At 53.0% G+C, this 20,288-nt stretch overlaps 1 protein-coding gene and 1 long non-coding RNA gene across 8 annotated transcripts in view; one reads left to right on the plus strand and one right to left on the minus strand.

Annotated features, from left to right (window-relative positions):
* Positions 1–1,143: 1,143 nt before the first annotated feature.
* LOC134471573 (uncharacterized) lies at positions 1,144–4,769 on the minus strand. Its single transcript, XR_010041029.1, has 3 exons — positions 4,271–4,769; positions 3,327–3,418; positions 1,144–3,209 (listed from the first exon to the last, which is right to left on the minus strand). It is a non-coding gene; the product is annotated as an uncharacterized LOC134471573 (long non-coding RNA).
* Positions 4,770–7,611: 2,842 nt separating this feature from the next.
* Tnip1 (TNFAIP3 interacting protein 1) overlaps positions 7,612–20,288 on the plus strand; it is a 41,659-nt gene continuing 28,982 nt past the window's right edge. For 4 of the 7 annotated variants that reach the window (XM_013146735.3, XM_005001250.4, XM_013146736.3 and 1 more), the window contains exon 1: positions 13,405–13,563. The gene's annotated coding sequence lies outside the window, so the exon portion shown is untranslated. Of the gene's footprint in view, positions 7,779–13,404; positions 13,568–13,980; positions 14,102–20,288 lie in introns of those variants that run through there. The other 3 variants (XM_013146734.3, XM_005001251.4, XM_005001252.4) reach the window with 3 other exon arrangements.

The raw sequence follows: 20,288 nt of genomic DNA on the forward strand, positions 1-20,288 counted from the left end.
TGAGAACTCTGGGCCTGGCCTAGGGAGGATCTGAGAAAAGCAGGGAGGCAGGGAAACTGGTGTTCCCACTTGATGCCTTCGGGCCCTGTAGTGACACCCAGGCCCAGACTCTGCTGGGAGCACACACGGAGTAACTCATGCTGCTGACCACACAGAACAGTACAGCTGTGGGCCCATCAGTAACCCAGAAGTACCAACGCTGCGTCGGTGTCTGTAGTAGGCAGTATGTGGAGACCTGACCACGCGGGGGCCCTCCTGGGTGTCCAGCCGTGCTCTCCACACACTCACACTGTCCTCAGCACACATCTGAGTGTGCCATAGGCAGCTCTAGGCACCGGCCAGCATGCTTGTGTGTGAGCTCAGTGACCGGAGAAACATGCAGGCCCCATCTGTGACAGGAAGGGCCGGCTCTGGGCTTCCAGCCCTGACTTGCACCCACTTTCTTGATGCCTGGCTGGGAGAGGTAAGACTGGCTCTCCGGAGAGCTGCATGGTGCCTGGGGTCAGGCTTGGAAAGAAGCAGCCCTGAGGGAGGCAGGAGGCACCACAGATTCCCCTTCCAGGAGGCCACCCCAGGCCGGTCCCATCTCCTGCTGGGCAGCCGGGGTGTGTGTGTCGAGGGTAGCAGTGCCAGCCTCTCCCAACTATGCCTACCGCCAAGGAGCCTTGAAAAGCCAGAGCCCTGGGATTTGCCCAAGGTGAGTCAGGGTCACTACCTGCCCTGTTCCCAGGATAAAATTCCCCTGGTGAGTGAGACGGAAACTTAAACTGAAACTGCTAGACTCCCCAGCCGGCCCAGCAGAGGCAGCAACAGAAGCAGCAATTCCTCCCCTCATGGTCACTTCTGAGAACGGTCTCCCCTGGGGTTGGGACGTCCGGCCTCTGTCAGGCTATGCGCCTCCTCCCTGGGCCTAAGGTTTCCAATTTTCTAATCAGAAAGTGTTTTAGGGGCAAAATGAGGTGAAGCAGAGGAGGAGCCTGGCATGTTTGGGCCCCATCTCACACACACACACACACACACACCGTGTGCGTTCCCCAGCTCCTGTTGGGGTGAGGTTGGAGTGCAGCCTTTGCATATGCCTGAGCCCTCACCCTGGGAAAGTCCCCCTCCCTGAGGTCAGGACACATCATCAGACTGCGCTTCCTCTCTGCTCCCCACAGCCGCCCGCGGGCTGCAGCCCTGTCGCCTGGCAGGTGTGATCCAGACTCACAGACAGTCTCGTCTTTTGGCTGTGGGCATTGTGCCAAAGGTGGGGGCGCACAGACTGGATAGGGACAGGGCTGGCAGCGGCCTGGTGATGTGTCCTTGAGCAGTAGAGGGAAGGGTGGCAGGAAGCAGGTGTCAGGAAGCCAGGGCTGTAATGCTGGGTCATCTTGACGCCCTGCCCAGCCGCAGGCCCTTGCCTCCCCCCGCTCTGCACCTTTATCTCTCCACTGTCCAGCGAGATCAGTGAATCTCGAAGCTTTGCTCCAGATCCCACAGACTAAGAAGCCACTTCCTTCGGCACCAGTCTTTCAACATTCGTCCTTGGGTCCTTCTCCTCCTCTGACGGGAATCTTGCGTCACAGCCCTCAGTGTCTGCCTCCTTGGAGAGCACGATTTTGCAAAACGCACCCCCGAATCCCATCTCTTCAGATACTGACAGAATTTCACATATCCTACTTCCTTTCAGTAACTTTGAGTTTTAATCTTTTCTTCCACTCTACGACCATGACCTACGTTCTGTGACCCAGAAAAAGAGGGACAGGGTGCTGTTCTTTTCAGAATCTAGGACTTTGGTCTCTGATCTGTCCTGAGAAGGTGCCTTCTTGGGAAATAAAGGAAAATAGATTGGAGAACCAAGGTGACCCAAAGACAGCAAAGTCCTTGGGCCACCTGCATCAGAACCAAGCATTAAAAAATAAATTTTAAAAAGAAGCCAACCATTAAAAGGACAGCTTCCAGGGCAATAACCACCATTCACCCATTCGAGTCACCTGGGAAGTTCCATAAATACACATTCCCAGGTCTCACTGGCCCCCTACAGTTCTGATCCAATCAATTGGGGCCAGGACCTGGGCATCCCTATGCTTGCAAATGCCTCGGGTCATTCAAATGTGCAGCTTGTTGAGAATCCATGATGTAAGGACCCACCCAGGACCAAACAGGCCAGATAACCCTAAAGCCGAATCACCTGGCCGAAATAGCCTTCTGGAATAGCACAGCAGGTCCCCTTTCCTGCTGCAGTCTCTGGGGGTCCCAGGAGGCAGGGAGCCGACTCCCACAGGCGGAAGGGTGAGGGGAAGTCACTGCAGAGGTCGCAGGGCTGAGTCAGAGACAGCAGCGGGCCTGGTCGCGGGCAGATGTCTGTAGACGTGATGTGATTTCATTTTTCTCATATACAGTCACAAGCTGAAAAAAACCTGCTTCCAGCTGTTCAGAAAACTGTTAGCCACTGCATAGCAACAAAGCAGGGAGGGACATTTGTGGATCCAAGCCGTGAGTAGTCATGCATCGGGCAACCCCTTTCTTAGGACACACTTTCCACTTTGCTCAAATCAGGTCATTTTGGGCCCTTAAAAAACAGTTCCCTGGCAGGAACCTAACAGCTGCAGCCCCTGCGGCTCACAGGACAGCGGGGAAACTCTCCGGCCCAGGGTTGGAGCTGCAAGTTCAGCCTGTATCCTCTGCACCCCAGCTCATCTCTCCCTGTGCACCGTTCGTCCCCAGCCCCACCTCATCCCAGCACCAGGAATGCAGCTAACGATGGCCACATTGCTGGGGTCCCAGAGTCCCTCCTCTGATTCACTCCCACAGGCGCTCAGTTACCTGCCATCCATCAGGCACTGGAAGGAAGTAAAGATCAAGAAGCCACAGGGCTGGAGATGTGACTGAAGTGGCCTGAGTGGTAGAGCACTTACCTCACATATGTGGGGCTCTAGTTCCATCCCCAACACCTCCCAGAAGGAGGAGGAAGAGGAAAGGAGGAGGAGGAAGAAGAGGGGCAGTGGGAGGAGAGGAGCGGGAGTGAGGAAGAAGGGGGGAAAAATAGCCCAGGGTCACCTGGCACCTATACTCCAGCAGTTCTCCCTGCTGACAGATTGGCTGGCACCATCCATTGGAGACCAGGTCCATAAAACGCTATGTTCAGCCCAGCCTGGTGGCACACGCCTGTAATCCCAGCACTCAGGAGGCTGAGGCAAGAGGATCGCCGCAAATTCGAGGCCAGCCTGGGTTACAGAGTGAGACCTGTCTTAGAAACACTATGGTGCATCTTTTATGCACTAGGCACCAGATCTGGCACTTTGCCCTGTGACCCTTTTGGAGCATTCCCAGTCTCCACCTACCCAATGCCAGTAGTTGATCCCCTCCCTAGTTGGGACACCCCAAAATGTCTTCAGATATGGCCAGATGTCCCGTGGAGACCAAATCGCCGAGGCTGAGAATAATCAGGCAGACGTTAAGCAAATTATACCAATAGTCATCACATCACCTTTTCTGGGAGAGGGAAACTGAGGCAGGCTGGAGAGTGCAGCCCTGGAGGGGAGCCCCAGAAGTGGGGAAGGCTGGGAGATTCTCCCAGAGGAGGACGGGAACCCAGAGCAGCGCTGGCTGGCTGAGGGAAAGGCCTGCAGACTGGAGAGCGCGGCCACCAGAGGCCAGGACTCCCAGCAGGGAGCAGAGCTGGCAAGGGATGTGACAGGAGTCTGCTGGGCAGAGAGGGCCTCGTAGGAGTTTGTCACTGCTGATGCACAGCCACGGAAGGAGGTGGATCTGACTTCATATACCCGACTGTGGACCGGGACTGCTACAGGCTGTGTGGGAGGTGGGCAGCTCCTGTCATGGGCGATATACTGGCGGAACTCAGAGGGCCACCCGCCCGTGGGGTCACACTAACATTTGAAAATGTGGGGTCCTGTGACCTCCTCTTCTAGCTGCCTGTCCTCCGAGTTCAGATAAGAAGGTACAAGAGGGGGAACTGAAAATTCAATATCAAAAGAGTCCTACCCTGGAGCTAGTAAACTCGGGGAGACTGAGGCAAGAGGATCTCAAGTTCAAGCCCAGCCTGGGGAACTTAGTGAGACTCTGTCTCAAAATTTACAAAAAAGAAAAGGGCTGGAGATACAGCTCAGTGCCAAAGCCTTTGGTTCAATCCCTAATTCTGCCACACAAATTACTAATAATGATGACAATAATAATGATTGCAGATATCTCCTAAGGATATTTTGCTACAAATGCAGTGAATATTTAAATTGCTAAAAAACGTGTTACACAGTGAAAAACACGTTACCGTTCATTCCCTGGGAAATACACCTCTCTTTTACACACGGTCGTCCCTGTTTCTTGCCGCTTTCTGGCGCAGTTCTGGAGTCCTCTTCTGTGCCTTCAGCTGCACTGTCCTGTTTTTCTTGATGTCCTGAATCGATTGAAAACGTTTCCCTTTCATGGTCGTTGTGACTTTGGGGAAGAGCCGGAAGCCTCATGGCGCCCGCCGATGCGGTGAGTAAAGTGGATGAGGACGCAGCGTGATGTTTTCAGGAGCCTGCCTTCCCCTGAACGGCACTTGGCAGCAGCGTTCGCCATTGTTTTATTTTTTTTTTTTTTTCGCCATTGTTTTATTAAATCACACTTCACAAAGTCACTCACGAGAACGAACTTCCTGAGCAGCCTGCTGTTCAGGGCAGAGGGGTCTGTTCAGGCCATAACGGCAATTTGTCTTTCACTATAGTAAACGTTGGGGCTGGGGATTTAGCTCAGCACCATAAGCACCTGCCTTGCAAGCAGGCAGTCGTGAGTTCGATCCCTGGTACCGATAAAAAGGAAAAAAAAAAAAAAAAGTAAACATTTATTTAAATACACACTTCCATTTCTGATCAGTCCTTCACCTGCCATCTGAGTCCCATCTCCAGGGCTCCCGGGAAACATCACAGTTGCCCTTGGGTATCTGAAGGGGACTGGTTCCAGGACCCCTCAGAAACTAAATTCCAGGAATGCTCACGTGCCTCTCTAAAGTGGTACAGGACTTGCACAAACCTGCACGTGCCCTCCTGTACCCTTAAGTACTTATACTTACACCAGGTATCGTGACTTATACCTGGTGTAATCCAGATGCCGTGTAAATAGCTGCCATACTGTATTGTTTAGGACTGATAGAAAAAATCTGTACACGTTCAGAATAGGTACAACCTTTTCTTCTGAAGATTCCCGACCTGCAGGTGGTTGAATCCACAGGTGGACCACCGACACAGAGGCCAAAAGTCAGTGGGCCAGAGTCTGAACTCAGAGCCACTTGCTATCATTGATCCTAACCCATTAGAAACCTCAGTTTCCTCTCTGTAAGGGATTAGTTCTGGCCTCATAGGGTTCTAAGGAAGAATGCACAAGCCCGGTGTTACGATTCGTGTCTAGATGCCCTTCTAAAGCCTCATGTAGTCATGGGGGCAGCTTCTAGGTTTGTGACTGATTCAGAGTCCAAGCTGGGACTATAGGTATGAATGATACACCCACCTGGGGCAGGTAGCTGTGTAAAATGTAAGGGAGGGAAAGAGGCTCACTTTCTTTCTTTTTCCCCTTTTTCTCTTACTTTTGCTGTTTTCTGCTTCCCTCTGCCATGAGCCACCCCACCTTGGAGCCAGCACATAATGGACTGAAACCTCCACAAACTGTGAGCTAAATAAACTTTTCCTCCTTAAACTTTGGGCATCAGGTATTTTGTCTCAGCAATGAGAGAAAAGTAACTAACACACCTGGCATGTTACCATGTTCATAACTTAAATACGAGGCATTAGGGTTATTCTTTCTCAACCCCTGCACCACCCCATTCTCCTTCCTCCAAACTCTGAGGCCTCCTTTTAGGGTCAGGATAGAAAGTCCCTCAGCTATCAGCCTCACAGGACTCAGTTCAGCTCCTGCAAAGCCCACTCTGAGGACCTCTTCTTTCTCTCTGGTAGATGCCTCAGGCCTGCATAGGGGTGGCAACTTCAGGGGACCCATGGCTGGGGCCAGGAAGAGGAGGGCAGAAGGTGGAGTGCCAACTGCTCTCAGCACTGGAGCAGGGAGAGCCCGGAGCCAGCCCTCAGAACAAACTGGCCCAGTGCTCCCAGCTGGCCATCCTGCTCCTGCTGGCCCAGCTCCTCGAAAGTTCTTAGCCCCTGGAAGCCCACCTGCTTTTATTTTTATTTATTTGTGGTGGTGGTGGTGGGAGACAGGAACTAAACCCAAGCCCTTCACACTGAACCACATCTCCAGCTCTTTAAGGAAAAGAGAGAGAGAGGGTTTGAACTTGGGATCTTCCTGCGTCAGCCTCCCAGAGTGCTGGGATTACAAGCATGCACCACCATGCCCAGCTCCATCTACCAGGTAAGACCTCCCTGAGTGAGCATGGATCAACCAGGCCCCATGAGCTCACAGAGAGTCTGTGATTACTGGGTCTCACATGTGGAGACAGCAGCGTAGGGAAATGTACCATTCTTCTGACCTGGTCCAGTTCAAGGATTGCTGCCAATTCCAGTGCTGAAAATATCTGTGCTGTCTGCATGAACACTGTTCAGTTTCCTGGATGTACCCTCTCTTCTCTTTGCATATTCTGTTCCCTTTGCTGAGAAAACCCTTCCTCATGCTCTTGGTTGGCTACTTTCAAGTGAGAAGTCACGTCCTCCAGGGGACTTCTCAGAGCCCCAAATCCTGCCCCGGCACTCTGCTTTGTCCTGGCTCCTGTTGTTCCTGGCATTTCTCCTGCCAAAAAATATCTGCACCTACTGTACTGTAATGGCCTCTCCCGTGGCCTAGAGGCTGCAGAGGGATGCTGTCCAGGAGAAGCACATATGGCTGCTGAGCACTTGAAATGCACCTCGTGCTTCCAAGGGGCGGATGACAGTTCATATCTAGACAGCCACACATGGCTGAGGGCTACTCCATGGAGCAGGATGTCCCAATGTCTCTGAGCTTTGAAGGGACAGAACAGAGGTCAGATCTGTTCATCCTTTATTGCCAGTGATCTGTAAATGTCGTTGGGAGAATGAAGACGTTCCAGTTGGTGTCACACACCTGTAATCCCTGCACTCAAGAGGCTGAGGCAGGAGGATCCCCGTGAGTTTGAGGCTAGCCTGGGCTACACAGTGAGTTCAAGACCAGCCTGAACTGCATAGTGAGACCCTGCTTCAAGCAAAGTCCCCTTCCCATGCCTTCACAGAGGGTGGAGACCTGATTTCTAGGCATAGCACACACAGGATGCATGCAAACCGAGTTTAATTTCATTTTGATGTCAGAGCCTGGCCAAATGGGACTCTTCCTCCTGATGTAGAGAGGGGGCTGCCGAGGCTCAGAGGAGGTGGCCTGCCCAGGATCTCCAGCTGCTCCAGGTCCCCCAGCAGGCTCTCTCTTCTTGTGGGGCAGGGGAGCCTGAGGTGGAAGCAGATGGACAGAACGAGGCAGCAGGATATGGCTGGACATCTGGCCATTTCCTCTGCTCTGAGCACTACAATCCTCTCCTCAGACAAAGCAGGAAACCAAGGTTCCCAGAAGAACACAAGTCAACTCACCCTGCCCTCCTGTCCTCCAGCTGGGTCCCAGCACCACCTCCCCTCCCTGGAATTCACAGCTTGTGATGGCCTGGGGCCTGGCTCAGGGCGGGACAGGGCCTCAGCGGGGCCTCGAGGGGCTGCCTCTTCCGTGGCCCGGAATTCCCCAGCTGTCTAAGTCAGCTGCCCAGCCCTCCTTCCTGCAGAGGCACGGAGAGCACTCAGCCTGCGCAGGACTGGCAGCCCCCACACGTACCCTCGGCTTCCTGCCCTCCCCAGGTGAGTGGCCAGGACTGGAGGTAGCTGGGCCAGGCCAGGCCAGGGAAGGGGCTCCCCACATGGGTGCGTGGGAGGTCCCAGAGCCTCCTGCTCCTTCTGAGGAGGGGATGGCTGTCTGGCTGTCGGACCTCCTCCTTCCTGCCAGCTGGGGCTCACCCCTGCCCAGTGCCGCACCAGCTTGGGCTCTGGCCCCTGCTCCTGGCCTGGCCTCCTTCTCCTCTGACTTCTCTCCCCAGCTTCCATTTCCTCTTCCTGTCCCAGCTTTGTGCCTGGCCTTCCCGGCCAGTCTTGCCCTCTCCCACTTCTCCAAAGGCAAAAAAAAAAAAAGGCCTGCATCTGTCTCCTCCCCCTACCCAAGGAGAAGGTGTGCAAGCGTGAGCCTGGACGTGTGTGTGTGTGTGTGTGTGTGTGTGTGTGTGTGTGTGTAGTGAGGCACATCTGTGTTGGGGACTGTGCAGACCCTAGGAGGGGATGTGTGTGGGTCCCTACGGGCACGCATTCACAGGCTCATTCGTGTGTGTGTGTGTGTGTGTGTGTGTGTGTGTGTGTGCGCGTCTGTGTGTGAAAGCCATTCTGTGGCTGAGGCTGCAGTTGCGAGCCTGGGGCACACTGCCTAGTGACCCCCCAGAGTACAGCGGAAGCTGGGGTGCAGAAGGCCCTCCCTCCTGTCCTGCCTGCTTTGTGGGGCCCCTGGACCCTTCTGAGGGTAAACCCTCAGCAGGGAGCCTGAGGCCCTGGGCCAGCCCACAGCATTCCTGTGGCCTCTCCTCTGATCATAGATGGAACAGATTTTGCCAAAGCTGATCGGAGGCCCAGCCGGGGAAGTCCCAGGCCCAGGGGAGCAAGGGACAGAGGTGGCCTCAGAGGGACAGTGGCTGGAGGGGAATGAGGAGGGCCTGGGGAAGACCAGAGGGTGGGACCAAAAGGGCCTGGTGAGGGCTTCCCAGGGTTAGGAAATGCCGGGGTGTGGGTGGCTGAGCTATTCAGGCTTCCAGGAAGATGCGGGGGGGGGAGGGGGGCTTGGCTCCCAGCCCACATCCAGTGTGACACCCCCATGGACACAGGCTGGCACAGGGGAGACGCAGGGCTCCCAAGCACTGTGGGCAGAGCCTCAGGGCCCCGTACTTGATGGGGCTGGGAATTTTCCCGCAGTGTCATCTGGCCCAGCTCTCACAGTGCCCCAGACACAGAGCAGTCACAGGCAGGCAGGGGACACAGGAAAGAGCCTGGGGGGTGGGAAGCTCCCGGGGCTGCTCAGGCTCCTCAGAGCTGCCCCTACCTGTGGGCCCTGGGGTCCTCCTGGGCACAGATGACCACTCCTCCCTCCTGCCTCCTAGGGTTAATTCTCAGCGCCCAGGCCCCAGGCTATGCCTTGTGGCATTTATCCTGGCTGTCTGGTGAAGGTAGCACTGATAAGGAAACTGAGGCACAGACCTGTGAGTGGCAGGCCTGGGACTGAAACACAGCTCTGTCAGACTCCGCAGCTCCAGCTGTAATACCCATGGCTTGTCTCTTGGGAAAGGGAAATATGTGTATATGTGGTTGCTTTTGCCTTCTGATGCCAGATGAACAAGGAGCTACAGATATCTGGCTGTCCTCCTGTGGAGGTCGGTAGACAGAATTTCAATGTTTTCTTAGGCTAAGGGGGGAAAGCTGGGATCACAGACGTTGGTGATATATTTATTTCTCACATTAAAAAAGTCATGATTACCCGGCACCATTTCAGTCAGTATCACGTGGGTGATTGCTTTATCTCATTTAACACACACCCACATCTCTCTTTGATGTACACACACCCAACACCAAAAAAGTACCTAGAACCTACTGCAGGGTTTTACACTCCTGCGACTGCACTGGGCGGTGGATCCAGGACAAACCTGGGCCATTGTCTTCCAGGTTCATTAGCTCCCCCCCCACACACACACACAGTTCCCTCACCCGACAAGGCCTTGGATCAGCCTCCTGCCCTCTCCTCATGAAAGGATGCGCAGGCCCAATTGGCTTAGAAGCCTCCCTTTCTGGGGCTGGGGATTCAGCTCAGCAGCACAAGTGTGAGGTCGTGAGTTTGATTCTTGGTTAAACCACTGCCCGCCCTCCCCAAAAAAGCCTCCTTTGCCATCAGCAGTTGCTTGGCAACTGCACACCACCAGGAAGAGCAGATTTTGATCCTGAAGACTAGTCCCAAACTCTGGAAGAACTACGCATTCTGTTCCTTGCTGGCCCTCGGTGTGGCTCCACTCCTGTGAAGATAAGGCTGGGTTTGATGGTTTCTTTTCCTTTCCTTTTTCTATTGTGGATATCTCTGTTGCAAAATTTGTCCTTTATTTTGAGTAAGATTCTTTTGCTTTCATTCCCCCCTTTCTCTTTTTGTAAAGACTAAATATTGTAGGTGGCTTAGAACAGCCTCCAAGTCACACTCCTCCTGGCCTCCGCCTCCTGAGTGCTGGGGTTACAGGCGTGTGCCAAGGGCTGTCATTCACAGAGACCCTTTGGAGGGGCATTCTGTGTTGTGGGTCTTGCTAGCTGCCAAGCATTGCAGCATAATGCTTAGCGTTGGATGTGTTTAAGAACCCGGCTCCAGGGTGCTCACCTCCCCAGCTGGCTGAGAAGTAGCCTGTGTAAAAGTACTGGCCTGATATACAGCAGAAACTCTGTGCTACCTTTTAATACTTTTATCGGTACCAGGGATTGAACTCATGACTGCCTACTTGCAAGACAGGCACTTATGCCGCTGAGCTAAATCCCCAGCCCTACCTTTTAATACTTTAAAATGTGGCTGCTACCTCTCTTCTAGCGCTTGGTCAGAGCTATGTCAGTTATAGGTGGATTTGGGGATGTATTTTTTTATTTCCTTCATATGTGTATTTTGGAGCCACCCTAGCAGAGATGGTGGAGGAGAAGGGAGTAGCAGAAGATTGGGAGGTTGCAAGCTTTACAATAAAGCAAAGTAAAACAAACCACTGGCTCTGGGTGGGGCTCTGCATGGCGCCTGTCACCCTGGAAGAGCAAGAGGCTGCCATCTGCCTGAATCACTCAGCTGCCAAGAGCAGGCAGCCTCCTGACTCGGAAATCCCCTTCCAGGACAGGGGTGGCAGGGGCTGCCAGACCAGGGAGCCCAGCCCCATCCCCTCCCTATCCTGAAAAGATACAAGTGTGAGGGAGCTGCTGTGTTGGTTCCTGGGTTTGACAATGGGATTCTACTTGACACAGGTAATCCATGCCTCTGCACCACTCTCCTTTCTCCAACCCCTCCTGTGTGCTGGGCCTCAGCCTGTCTGTATGAGCTCATCCCTCCTAGGCTTCCCTGAGGGGCAGGAACATTTTGCCCCTTTTCTAGAAAGGACCTGAGGCGCAGAGGCCACCGGGTAGTAACCGGTTGAGCAGGAGCTGCCATCCCTTTTGATCAACAGCCTGTGTTCAAGATACAGCAGAGCAAAGTTTCTAGTTTTTGTTTTGAGATAAAGCCTCTCTATGAAGCCCACACTGGGCTCAAACTCAAGGCTATCCTCCTACCTCAGCTTTCTGAGTGCTGGGATTATAGGTGTGCACCCCTGTGCCTGGTTCTAGAGCAGATCTCTGTAAAAATGTGAGAAAAATCAAGAACCTGTGAAGACAACAGGCGCTGTGGGCAAAGGACCCAGAGCTGGGAGCCATCAATCCATGCGCTTGGCCTGGAGCAACCCTTCTCCACACAGAAGCTTTGGTTCACCTATCCGTCAAGTATGGGAATGGGACCAATGGCTCCCACTACCAGGACTTAAAAGGGGAAAAGAGTGGGGACAATTATGACTTTGGGAAGATAAGTTTCCTCATTGTGACTGTGAAGCAAAAGCACCTCAAGCTGGGCTTGGTGTGCATGTCTATAACCTTAGCACTCTGCAAAGCCGAGGTAGGAGGATTGTGAGTTCAAGTCCAACCTGGATAACTAAGGGACTTAATGATCCCATCTCAGAAGAAAAAAGACGATAAAGGGCTGCAGATGTAGCTCAGTGAGAAGGCCCTGGGTTCAATCCCTACTACCTGCAAACAAAAACAAAACTATAAACAAATCACGGTTGTACATCAAGCTTAAGCTTCTTTAGTGAGGTCACACAGGAGTTGTCTGGCTCTTTAAGGGATGAAAGTGCCCAAAGTCAGGCATTTCACAAAAACAACCCGGCATAGTGTAGAACCCAAAGACAAAATGTCGGAGACATTTTTTCCCCCAGTACTGGTGATGGAATACCAGCTTGGCAAGAGCTCTACCCCCGAGCTACACCCCCTGCCCGACGACTGTAAATTGCAACTATTTACAGTGGGTAGGTATGAAGAGTTGAATTGGGGTTAGGAAGAGAATATTCCAGAAAGAGGTAAATCGAGACACACAGGGGACGGGCAAGAAGAAAACAGAGATTTAGAGCCAAAATGCATAGAAATGACTCCCCGCTGCAGCTGTGCGGATGGTGGCATCCCAGGCCCACTGGTGTTTTGCTTGATGTTCATCACCCCCTCCCTTCTTCCCTTCCAGATGAAAGTGTATGCCTACTTCTTTTCATAACTGAAAAGAACACTGTTTTTGAAAACTCTGTAACACCTTTGAAGTAACAGAGCTCCTGGTGTTGTCCAAAACCCTTCAGGAAAATCTCCAGCTCAGGCACCCTCTCTCTTCTAAGGAGGGCACGCATAAAACAGTCCCCCAAGCCTTTCCGAAGACCAGTGCCTCTTAATGACCAAGTTTTCAAGCCCAGTGAAATGGGTCTCTTCCCCTAGGTCTTTTCAAAAAGCTATCATTAACCAGTCTAACGAGTTGGCCTGTATTCCAAAGTCAGGTCTTCCTTTTGGAATTAAAGTGTTTCTTTTAAATAATATAATGGATTGTAAAACAAAAACCAAGGGTTCCTATCTTAAAGCAAGTTATTATACTGCTATTTACTGGTCCAGGAACTTCTCCAGCCTCTTGGGTTTTTGTGTCACAGAGGTAGACAAGATAGAGGGCGGCTTCTGGATTTGCCCACCTGGTTTTGGATCTTGGTTCAGCCCGCTAGTGAGGTCATCAAAATTCACAGGGTTTGTTGTTACTGGGTTCAGGCCTCCCGGTCCGGGTCAGGAAGAGATGAAATCGCACTCTCCCTGCACTAGTGCGCTTGATCTCCTACAGCAAGCACGGAGGGTACACGATAGAAAGGCAGAGGCAGAGCGCCTAGGCTTGCGCGTCCCTTCCTGGGCCTAGCCTCTCTCTTCCTGGCCCGGGGGAATGCAACTGAGCTTGATCTCCAGGCCTCAGCATCTCCACGCTCTGGTCCAGCCCCTGGGCAGAGGAGAGGCGCGGGGGGGGGGGGGGGGAGCTGTGCATGCCCTGGGCCAGAGGACGGGCGTAGTAGCCCCTTGTCTTTCAAGGATAAAAAATACATATATCTAACTTTTCAAGCTGCATTTTGCAACGGGGCGATCGCACGAATACAACGACACATGGTAAGTGCGGAGGACAGGCCGCCGGCGTCTTCACGGTCTTCTGGCGGTGGATGCAAACCTGCTGCCTGGACCCTTCCGCAACAGCCAGTCTCTGCCCGCGACTCCCCGTAGCCGCTGTTTACCTCCTCGGTCCCGCCCCCCGCGGCGGCGTCCAGAGCGCGCGCCGCGATTGGGTGAGCTGCCTGTCACTCCGCGGGGACTTTCCCGGAGGCGGGGCTGCCTGGCACCAGCACTTCCTCGTCCTGCGCCGTGTCCCCTTCTTCAGCGCCGCGGAGAGCTGTGGGGAAACCGCGGCCGGGACGCTGTCCCGTCCCTCCTCCCTGGACCCTGCTTCGTAAGTAAGCCAGCCGGGCGGCCCGCTGTGGGGGAACCAGGGAGGTCGGGGAGGGCCGCGGCGGGGAGACCGGCGGGCCGAGGCCCGGGAGTCTTCGGGCGGCCGCGGTGGGCTGCGTGGGGCGTGGCGGCCCGGGGCGCGCGTGCGCACTGCGAGGGGCGCCCGACGGTCGGCTTGGGGCCGAGGCCGGGGCCGGGGGCAGCGGCCTCGGAGATGTTTGCCTCACGGCGACAGTGGCCTGCGCGGCGTCAGTAGTTTCGTAAAAGTTGTGCAAGCAGCGCTCTGAGGAAAATAATAGGAACTCCTGGGCGGTCCCGAGTGCGGTTCTAGGTTAAGCTCCGGTAGTGGTTGCAGCCGTACTAAATGCGAACGTTCTCGTCACCGTCTTACCCTTTAGGCAACGAAGGGTCTTGGAGGTTCGGGTCACACAGCTGGTGAACTGCAGTCAGGGTTTGAACACAACTGCGCAGCTCCAGAGGCTGCGATGTGCTGTTTGTGATGAGCGTATTTTGCACACTGCTGGGAACCTTGGTTGAAGGTACAGGGTACCTTTCCGGAAGTGATTTGGGGGGGTCTGAGTTCTTTTTTTTTTGTTTTTTTTTTTTGTTTTGTTTTTTTTTTGTACCGGGGATCGAACTCAAGACTGTGCGCTTGCAAGGCAGGCGTTTATGCCACTGAGCTAAGTCCCCGGCTGAGTTCTTTCTCATAGGGGTGAGTTTTGCAAGGAAGATGTTGGTGTGCAGCCTGTGAGAACACGCTTGGAGATCATTGCATTCTACAGGAATAGTGTGTGCGGGAGTGCTTGGGAATTTTGGTGCAGCTGGGTGAGAAACTGATAAGGGGAGGGAGAGACTTTTGTTGATGATGCAGAAGAATGGGCAGCGTCCATCCCCACCCCCTTGCAGAATGACAGTGCAGTGAAATGTGTAGATTCCTAATGCATCATTTTGATTTCACTGTAACGTCAAAACGGGGTTTAATCAGCTCTTACTCATTTTCCAAACAATGGGGGTGTGGTAGAGGGGAATTCAGCATGTGATCGACAGGTCAGAGAAAGAGACTCAAGAAAAAAAAAAAAAATATATATATATATGGAATATATATGTATAATGTGTATATATATGTATGGTTTTTTTTTTCGATTCCTGACAGTGGATGTTGTATTAGAAGGGTGGGGTGTTTATTATTTCAAACTTCCAGCAACCCTGTGATACTGTTTTACTATCCATTTTGCAACAGAGCAAATGGAAGCAGGGGGGAAAAAAGACCATGATACTATCACTAGCTTACATTTGGACCAGGTACCAGGCAGTGCTGTGTATTTAGTGTCTTTTAAGTCATCCCTCTATAGCCTCAATTTTTGGATGAAGAAACTAAGGCCCAGAAAGGTGAAGACTTGCCCAAGACTAGTAGGCTTGGGACCTTGGGTCCTGTGCCTTTCCCTGACCAGGTCTTCACAAATTGGGGATGGAAGGTCCCTGGGCAATCCTGTCTTTCCCTACTGGAAGCTAAGGTGGGCGTGTCCTGTGTTCTACATATTTAGTGACTGCGCTGTCCCCCACCCACGGGTGTTCTGTAGGTTTGGGTGTAGGGTGGCTGAGGCTTGGTGCCTGCCCCCTCGATGCCCACACTGGGTTCTCTGAGGCCCCAGGAAGCCGTGGGGTCTGACTCATTCCCTTCCCCAGCGACGCCTGGGCCCGGATGTCTTGGCGGGGTCAGGCCCACCCAGTTGAGTGCCACTGAGTTGTGGGAGGTTGTTCGGAAGCCTGTTGCCCTAGTGACTATCAGGCTGTGCCCTTGCTGTGATTTAGCTGGGGTGTCTCAGCCTGACTTGGCCTGTGAGTATGTCCAGTGTGTTCCCACCCAACTTTCTCCTCCCGTGGCTGGGTTTTCCTTATCTGTCAAGTCTCAGCTCAGCTGTTACCTCCTCAGAGGGGCCTCCCCTGACCTTCCTATGCAAAGTGGCCCCCTTTTTCATTTTTTGTCACGTTACTGTTTTATTTGTTCATATGTTCATCATGCTGTGAAGTAAATTTGTGAGAATACAGAACTTGGTCAGCTCGGTATTACTGTCTTTCTCTTTCCCTGGAGTATAAGGGTAAGGGCAGGGACCCCTTTACCCTTCTTGTCTGTTTCCCTGACACAGGATCAAGTATTTGGAGTGAGGTTCTGCTGGGTTTGCCCAGCAGAGGAGGAGAAGGGAAGAAACTAGAATAATTGGGAAACTGAGGCCTAGCTGTGGGAAGGCAGGAGAACTCAGAGCCAGCTCTCCCCAGGAGTTTGCGAACTGTCCTGATGCCGTGGCTAGCAGATGTTTCCAGGCAGCCCTCAGTGCTGGTGCTATGCAGTGTGTGCAGGACGCCCAGGTGTGTAAGGCCCGCTCTCTAGGACTGAGCAGTCCGATGGGAGCTGTGTGCTACGCGCATGACTGGAAGCCAGCTAGTGCTGCATGATTGTGACTGGCATTCATTGAGTATGATGGAGTGTGACATCATTCAGGGACCTTGTGGGGTCCAGGGCTCCTGAAGGGCAGTGACTATAAAGTGATGAGGAACAGTGGCCAGGGCCTTGTTTAGGGCAGGGGTTTAGGGCAAGACTGCTGGACTAGGAAGCTGACCAACTGGACCAAGAAAGACCCCAGAAGGGCCAAGCGTGGAGGTGGTGGTTTTTCCCTACTAGCAACATTGGGAAGTGGTAAGAGCAGTCAGGTCACACTCTGGAGCTGTTCGAGGGTCACTGGGGAGGGAGACTGTTCCCATCTGGTCACCCCAGCCACTGACCACTGCAGACCAGAGTGCTGGATCCTGGAGGCAAATGCTGCAGGTAGGGCGCACTGCTGGGTGGGCACTGCCTCTGCCTCTGGCCTCTGCTGTCTCCCTGCCAGCTCATTGCAGTGCTCCCTCCTGGAGAAATGGGAACATAGCTAGAGCCCAGTGCCCACCCTGGTGGAACAGATGGTGAGGGCCCCATGGGTGACAGCTGCTGTTGCTTGTGAGAGGCTGCCGGAAGGGCCTCAGTAGGAGGCAGTGAGGGGATCTGATTCTCAGTGCCCCAGGTGCCTTGGCCTCAGACCTCTGCGGACTCTGCTGCTGTGTCCTCTTTTGCTGTCTCAAATGTCTGTCCCCCTGTTCCTGGTGGGAGGGACCCGGGACAGGGTGAGTGGTCTGAATTCCTTAGGACCACTTAGTGGTGGGCACCTTCCACTTGCTTTGCTGCCCAAGGCCACATCCTCCAGGCAGGCAGCCATTTCCCATGCATCTCGAGCTCTCTGCCGGGCCCTCGAGGTGCTGGGCAGATGTGTTGTCCCCAAGCCCTTCAGTGCTGACATTTAGTGCTTGCGAGTCCACCTCAGCCCAGGTGGCCTTTCGCCGTTTCCTGTGCTTCCCTCATTGCCCACCTGACCACCAGGGGCGAGGGAACATGGTGAGAGCAGGTGGGAACACCGGAAGACCGGTCAGTTCTTCTGTGCTGCTGCCAGCCGTGACAGCTGGGCCAGGTTTTTCCCTCTGCTGCCTTTGGTTTCCCAGCTGCCAAATGAAAGCTGGGGTGGGCTGGCATCTCCCCCAGCTTTTGGACTGGCACCAACCCAGGATTGGGCTGCCCCCACCTTCGTTGGCCTCAGCAGGTCGTGGCTTTCTAACCCTGGACTGGGGTTTTCTGTGCCTCCTCTCAGCCTCCTTGCCTCCCTTTCTGTCTATCTGCCCAGGCAGGGTCTCCTGCTCTTGGGAGAGCTACAGAGGAAGGCACAGGAGACAGGAGCCAGCTCCCCTGCTCTGCAGGGCACAATGAGAGAGGCCAGCAACCACTGTGGCCCCTGCAGGAAGAGCTTGGCATTATTCCCGTGACCTTCCTGGGACAGTCACCCTTCTGGACGGAACAGATGACTGGCCATAGCAAGCAGTACCGAGCTGCGGGACCCTGCATCCCACAGCACCCAGTGCCAGCTGGAGCTGGTGGGCTGTATGCAGTGGAATCCTGTTGTCACGGAGGCCAGAGCTGGTATTTCCAGGGTGGGCCTGGGTGTCCGAGTCAGGAGCTTGCTCCAGCCTGCAGTCTCTGTGCACTGCTTGGCCCGCCCTTCGGCCTGCAGGCTTTCTGCCCTGACCTGCACCGGCCAGCCTCGGCAGCCAGCTGTCAGAGGAGCCTGGGCCGCCTCTTCTGCACCTCTGCCTCCACACATGGGTCCCGGGCCCTGGGAGCTGGTGACACTGATGCTGAGGAAGCAGTCTTTCGGATGCCCATGTGCATTTCAGGAGATTCTGAGTTTGAAATTCCTCTTGATCATTCCTTCAACCCTCTCAAAGAAAGTGTTCTGAATTTAGTCTGTGTCATCCTTATATATTTCTTTATGGTTTCATTATAGATGTGTATATCTATAAATAATAAGTTATATATATATTTTTTGTTTTTTTCTTTTTTTGGTACCAGGAATTGAACTCACAACCTCATGCTTGCCAGGCAGGCACTTTGCCACTGAGCTAAGCCCCCAGCCAACAATTAACAATATTGTTTTATATTAGAAGTGTTGTTCAAATGTTATCCTACTTTATTCTTCCTCAATTGCTTGTTTTACTTAATGTTATATTGGAGAAATTGATCCGTGTTTATACATATAGCTCTGATTTAATTTTTACTACTGCGTAGTATTCCTCAATACGGAATCACAACACTTCGTAATTTCCTGGTTTGGTTGGTTGGTTATTATTTGTTTTGAGACAGACTCTCACTGTGTAGTTCAGGCTGGCCTTGAACTTGTGGCAGTCCTCGAGTATCGGTGGGATTATTGGGGTACGCTGCTAGCCCTTCATTTTTAGTAAGCGTCCCTGGCTTTTATTGGCACACTCCTCCCCTGTCCACCCTGTCCCTTCCTCACACTCCCTTAGCCATTACGGTGCCTGTTTGAGTAGCACTTGAAGGTTTGCAGACAGCTCTGTGTCTGACCTGATCCACACAACATTTCTGGAGAGAGAAACAAGCAAAGTGAGACCTGTTCAGGATCACCTGAGGAGGGAACAGAGCCAGGCCTGACTGCATTCAGTCGCTTCCCATCCTATTGGCTGTAAGAAGAACTGTCAGAAATTAACGTCTTTGTCCTCAAGGCCAAGCATTGTGGAGCTGGGTCACCCAGCTGTGGCATGTGCCGGACAGAAAAATGGAATGGTCCTACTGCCCACTTTTTTATGGTGCTGGGGATTGAACACGGGCTCACACATGCTAGGCAAAGGCTGTGCCATTGAGCTGTGTGCCTAGCCCAGCCCTCTGGTCCCAAGGTTGGGCGAGTGCCCTCTGTCCTCAACGCATATTCTTGAGGCCTCTGCCGGGCTCAGTGAAGCCCCAGCTCCACGAGGAAGTGCGGTGAAGGAGAGGCAGGCAAGCCTCACTGCTGCCTTGGCCCCTCCTCCAGGGAGAGAAGCTGGGCTCCTCTGCACTCCTGAGGCTGTGGACCCTGCCCAGGGCGGGGGTGTGGTGCCAGCTACCGGCTCTTCCTGGGCAGTGCATAGGGAGACTCTTGTCACCCTGGTGCCCCGCCCAGGGCGCTTCCTCTCACCTGCTGTTTCTGTGCTCTCCTGGGGCACCTTTGGCTTCCTGAAACCATCTCCTTCCTAGGGTTCCAGATGAAACTGTCTGCTGCAGTTGCCACCTCTCCACACACTCAGTTCCTTAACAGGAAAACTGGTCCTTGAGTTTCTTCCGCATTTTCCCTGAGTTCCTGCAGCCTGCTGCTCTGTGCACACAAAACAGGCACATAATAAAGCAGCTGCCACGTCTTACCCATAGTCCTCCAGCCTCACTTGGTGCTGGACAGTGGGCCTTCCCTGTTGGTCTAATCTTGCCAGACCACCTCAGCTTTAAAAAACATTATTTAAAAATCTTCCTTTAAAACTTTACAGAATAGCCAGGCATGGTATTGCAGGCTTTAATTCCAGCACTTTAGAGGCCGAGGCAGAAGGATTGCTGCAAGTTTGAAGCCAGCCTTGGCCACCTAGTGAGTTCAAGCCCAGCCTGAACTACATAGCAAGATCTTGTCTCAAAAAACATTAAAAAATTACAGAATGACCTATGCTCATTAGGGAAAAGAACAACAAAAACTTCAAGCAATATAAAAAGTATAAAGTGATGCTTGTCATCTGTTTTCTTCCTCGCTTCTTTCTCTGTCCCTACCATATGCAACAATTAACGTTTGAACTGCATAAGAGCAGTGCTAGATTTTGCATGTAAAGGGTTAAAATATTATGGGTAAAGTAAGTCTGCTGATCCCAGCCCCTCTGCTAGGTTTTTCTAGTAGTAAGCTGGAATGTATGCGTCCAGACTTTTTTTTGGGTACATTTAAGATTTTGCACACACAAGAAAAGAAAACACCTCACTTCTTGTTACACATACCAATCTGCACTTTGTAACAAGCATTTTTCTGTGTCATTACAAAAGCAGTTTAGCCATGACTTTTGATGGCTGGCTGTACGTGTCTCTAAGTGAATGCGCCATGGTTTATGTAATTTGTCCCTCTTGGTGGCCCTGCAGGATGTGTGTGCTTCACAGATTGTGTGGCAGCTCTGCACATCTTTGTGCAGCCCTGTGTATGCTAGTGGGATGAGCTCTAGGTGCCTGGATAGGAGATCGATAAGTTGGTCAGCAAGCAGAGCTCTGTTCCCAGTGCTCAGGCACTCGGGCAGCTGCCAAGAGCAATTCGGACATTGTGGCCCTGAGCTGTCTCAGTGTGCAGAGCA

Source organism: Cavia porcellus, unplaced genomic scaffold, assembly GCF_034190915.1.
Source record: "Cavia porcellus strain 051 isolate PalLab524CR breed Dunkin Hartley unplaced genomic scaffold, mCavPor4.1 scaffold_19, whole genome shotgun sequence".
NCBI lineage: Eukaryota > Metazoa > Chordata > Mammalia > Rodentia > Caviidae > Cavia > Cavia porcellus.